The 5060-nt window shown below is 42.8% G+C and overlaps 1 pseudogene; it reads left to right on the top strand.

Annotated features, from left to right (window-relative positions):
- The first annotated feature begins 406 nt into the window (after nucleotides 1-406).
- Nucleotides 407-4749, top strand: LOC137204895 (DNA replication complex GINS protein PSF2 pseudogene; annotated as a pseudogene).
- Nucleotides 4750-5060: the final 311 nt, after the last annotated feature.

Genomic DNA, 5060 nt, shown 5'->3' with positions numbered 1-5060 from the left:
CATAGAAAAGTGTATCATATAAATAAGATGTTGCATTTGAAGAACATCTTTTTGATGAACAAGTTAAATATTAACAAAAACAACTATGTAACAGACAATAAATAAAGGCTTTATATAGACTATGTTCTCTGACAATTACACAATAAAATTAGAAATCAGTAGTAAAAGGAGTAAAAATATTCATGTCTCTGATCACCACTTTCCCGTAAAGGTAGATTATTTTTACCAAACCTCCTACTAGAAACAACTAAAAATAAAGGATAAAGTAAAAGAATAATCTTCATAAAGGCAGCACAAATCTGATGAAATATTAAGGAATTCCCAGCCTGCAATCTAAGCACAGGAGGGGAAAAGGAAGATTCTAATCCACCCTGCCATAAGGCATTTGCTCTGGCTAAACCTAGCTATGGCCTGGAAGGACCCCGAAAAGCCTAGGGACACCCATGGTGAGGACTTTGATTCGTGAGCCTATGATGTTGATTTGTGACACTAAAGGCTACACGGTTAGAGTAAGGTGAACCTAAAGTAAACCCTCTGTCACTTTGCAAGGGAGTAGGGAAGGAATCCATCCTTGAGTGCCTGTAAACACATGTAACTGTCATAGTGTTATAGAGCTCCACTTGTCTTTGTTGGGAATGTCCCCAAATAATCACAAACTGTAATTTAGATTAACATGATCCTGAACTGTTAGTGCCAGTGAGCTCTGGGAAGGAATGAATGTACTCCTTCTGGAGGACACCATCTCTATTTTGCCCTTTCTTGTGAGAATGCTCCCAAGAAAAATTTTATGATAAACTGAAAAATAACCAAGCTGGCAAGATAATAAGGCAACATGTATAAAGTTTATCAGAAACAACAGAAAACAGAAGCAGAACAAAAAACTTCAGATAATTAACTTAGATGCGGAGCATTAAAAAAAAAAAAAGGAAGAGAAACAGAAAAAAAAGAAAAATAGGCTTACTTCATTATTAGAATAAAAATAAGCTTGGCAGAATCAGCATGTAACAGGAAATTATTTTTAAAATTAATGCATACAGTATTGAGAGATCATTACAGTAACTGGGGTGAAAAATATAACAACTGAAATTTGAAACTCAGTGAATGAGTGTGGCAGCAGATTAGCCACAAAACAGAGAATTAGCAAAATGGAAGTGGAGGCAAAAGAATTCTGAAAGTAGTGCAGAGAGAAAAAAAATGGTAGGAAACATAAGAGTTTAAGAGGTACAGATGAAGAGTTAGAAGGTCTAAAATATATTTAATTTGCATTCCAAGGTATGGGGGTACAAGTTCAGGGTACAAGAGTAGAGAGGACCAAGGGCACAGAGAGAAAAGCTCTGAGCCAAGGAGCAAGGCTTTGTATTTACTCCCAGTATCAGGGGGCATGACAGTGACTTGTGACTCAATGAAACAAACTCCTGATGTTTTCACCTCATCCAAAGCCTTATCTAGGGTAGCAAGGTCATTATTACTGACCCCATCAATTTTGAGGTCTCCTATCTCAGCAGTCACATTGCTTTCTGGGTTGGCTCATGAGGTCTGTATGACTGATTTGGGCTTGCACAGTGGCAACTATTTTTAGGAGTCCATCTTTTTTTTTTAATTGAAGTGTAGTTAATTTACAATGTTGTGTTAGTTTTAAGTGTACTGCAAAGTTATTCAGTTTTATATATATATAAATATATATATATAGATAATATATATTTTATATAAATACATATAATATATATATGTATAATATATATACATATATTCTTTTTCAGATTTAAGATTTAGGAATCCATCTTAACTCTTGGCATCTCCTGTTATTACAAGAAAATAGCTCAAGTTTTCTCCGTAGGAAGAGTGACTTCGCTATTTTTCCCTTCATATAAAAGTTTTTTAATCCCAGGAAAGTCTAGCCTTGCAATATTCACATGATTTCTTTTGTTTTTCTAGTACCATTTTAACACTTTCTCTCTGTTACTCTTGCCCACTAAGCTTTAAGTTGGGCTGTCTCTACTCTAGGAAGTTTTCCAGGTTTGCAAGGCTGATTGAATTAGTTTATCTACATTCCTTTGAGTCAGTTTCTTATTTTCTGATGGGTCACCTTTATCAGCATTATTAAAACAACCTTCACCGTAAGAGGCCAAACACCAGCCAATGTTCCATCTATAATTTCCCATGGGAATTGATCTCTCTCATGGATTTCTTCTGAAAGTGCCAAAGCTCTCTTACAGCAGCCAAGATCCACTGCAAAAAAAAAAAAAAAACCCTGATGCCAAATGAATTTAAGTTTGGCATCATAGACTGTAGGAGGGGCTGAGCTGTAAGAAGGCTAGGCTGTTACCATCCTTCTTAACAAGCCTTATGTGCCTGGTCCCCTCATCTCCCAAGCAAACCAGCTAAGATTCAAATGATTTGCTCGGTTTTGCAACAGAGGTCATGAATATCCCTTGTTTCACCTGTGTGGGTGCACATCTCTATAACTGTTTTCTTAGAGGGTCAGAAACATCTGCCCTCTGCCACCCTCAAACAAATCTTAGTCTCAGTTGTGACAATGGGAAAGACCTGAGGCTGACTGCCGGATTGGTAAGGAAGTCCTCCCCCAGCCCCAGTTGACAAGACAGTTGGCAACACCCAGACAGTGTTTGGGCATCTATCTGTATTTGAACCTTCTTCCTGGTACTCTTCTTGCAACCACCTCTCCAGTTCTTCCTCATCAACAGGCAATAAAGCAGAGGACCATTTATTGCCCAGTTGACCATACGATTTTGTCAACATGTCACTACTGAGTCCCATGAATTTTATTCAAATCCCATTAGTTAGCCCACAAGGTCCATTTCTTTCCTCTTCCAAAACGCCAGATCCCTGTAAGCATATCACCTATGTTGCCAAAAACCATCAACAAATCTCTGAGAGGTCAGCTAGTCTGCCAAGCTTCATGGATGCTGGCAGATGACACAAGGCAGAGATCAAAGGTGAGTTTATTGCAAATGCAGTACCAAAGTATCAGCATTTATACCATTTTTCTGAGCTCCAGTTCTTACAAGGTGACATGAATTTGGGCCATATGGTGACATGAATGGGGCCTTGTATGACAGGAGAAGGGCTCTGAGCTTTGGGAACCTAAATATTTTACACTGGACAGTGAGCACAGATGCCCTTTTTTCTAGAAAGAAATGACCATCTCTATCTTCCAGGGCTGTAAGCACACCTGTTACTTGCTTCAGAGGGAGACATTAACTCTACTATCCAAGTCTATTCTCTATAAAAATATCATTTAAAAGATCACCTGGGGAGGGCTTCCCTGGTGGCACAGTGGTTGAGAATCTGCCTGCCAATGCAGGGGACACGGGTTCAAACCCTGGTCCGGGAAGATCCCACATGCCGCAGAGCACCTAAGCCCATGGGCCACAACTACTGAGCCTGAGCTCTAGAGCCCGTGAGCCACAACTACTGAGCCAGCATGCCTAGAGTCCGTGCTCTGCAACAAGAGAAGCCACCGCAATGAGAAGCCCGCGCACCGCAACAAAGAGTAGTCCCCGCGGGCCGCAGCTAGAGAAAGCCCACGCGCAGCAACGAAGACCCAACACAGCCAAAAAAAAAAAAAAATAGATAAAAGATCATCTGGAACAAAGGGCAGTCAGTGCCCCTGCTTGCAAGATGTACAGAAAAAAAAAAAAGAGAGAGAGACCCATGTAGAATTATCTCCCAATATATCACAAGTTAAAGAAGAAAATTTCAGGAATAAATTGTTTTACTGCATTAATTTTTACCACCAGAGAGCTGTTGTACCACTCTTTCTGTTAGAATTATTTGGTGATACCCTGAATCACATGCACTTAACTATAACATGCAATGTGCAAATATGATTTTTCATATTTTTTTCAAAAAAAAAAAAGCTTGAAGCCCCTTTTGGAACGAAGGTTCTTCAGAGGTGGCTAAATTGTATCCATTATCTAAATCAAATATTTTAAAAAGGGAAGGGAAGGAGGAAGTAGAAGAATAGTATAATGAGGTGGGGGGTGGGGAAGGCCCTGCGCTGTGGCGGGAAAGTGGCGGGAAAGCGGCGGGAAAGCTCCTCCCGGAGCCTGGGGCGCTGGAGGCGCCGCCGCGGCCGCAGCTGACGCAGTTTCTGGCCGAGAAGCTGGTCACCATTATCCCGAACTTCAGTCCGGACAAGATCTTCTAACTGGGGGCGACCTGGGGCTCTTCCACCCTGACTCACCAGTAGAGGTGGCCCTGTGGCTGGCGATCGACCCGACACCAAGATGGATGCGTTGGCTGCTTCCTCGCGAGTGGAGGGAAGTGGGAAAGTTGGAGAAGATGAGGGATCAGGAAGGAAAAGGAAGAAACGTTTCCCTCTACGCCTAGCCCTTAATCCAGGGAACTTACCAAACTCCTGTTAAATCAGGCTTCGGACAACATCCCCAAGGCGCATGAGATCCGGACCCCGATGGAGGACGCGCAGGACAGTCGCGTAGCCAAGCTCCCGTGTGTGCTGACGCCTTCGTGACACAGCAGGCGGCCCGCGCCAGGCTGGATAACTTGACCTCGATGCAGGTCAACACCCGTGGGGCTTTCCTCTCACCAGCACTCGATCCCGTGGACAAACTCCGCACAGACCTGCAGCCTTCACACAGCGCCCAGTCTCGAGACTTCCAGGCAGAGACGGGTTTGTGGAGGCCCGTGTCTGGGGCAGGAGGCCCGCCAGCGGTGTGTGAGCGCTCAGGACGCGATCAAGGGACGCCCATTCCTGGGAGTTCTTGAACCGCTTTTGAACGTCTGAAAAAAAGTGCAGTGGAGCAAGGAATGGATTTATAACATTGTTAGACAGCAACGGGCTTGTGGTGACTTTCTGTAATTCCACATCTGTATCTTGGAGCCAGCTGTCCTTTTACAAAGGAAAGAAAAAAACTTTGGCAAAATAAGCGGTTTTCCCCGGCGGAAGCTCCAGTCTCCTGATCAGAACTGCCATGCGCAGGTGAGTGTTCGGTGACTTCACGTGTTGCTTTTGAAAGATGGAGGTATAGCAGGAGTGCGGAAGTGGCTAGGCCTTTTTTTTTTTTCTTTCCTTTTTT

Source organism: Pseudorca crassidens, chromosome 13, assembly GCF_039906515.1.
Source record: "Pseudorca crassidens isolate mPseCra1 chromosome 13, mPseCra1.hap1, whole genome shotgun sequence".
NCBI lineage: Eukaryota > Metazoa > Chordata > Mammalia > Artiodactyla > Delphinidae > Pseudorca > Pseudorca crassidens.
The sequence above is the reverse complement of the archived record's forward strand: the minus strand, read 5'-3'. Positions and strand labels throughout refer to the sequence as shown.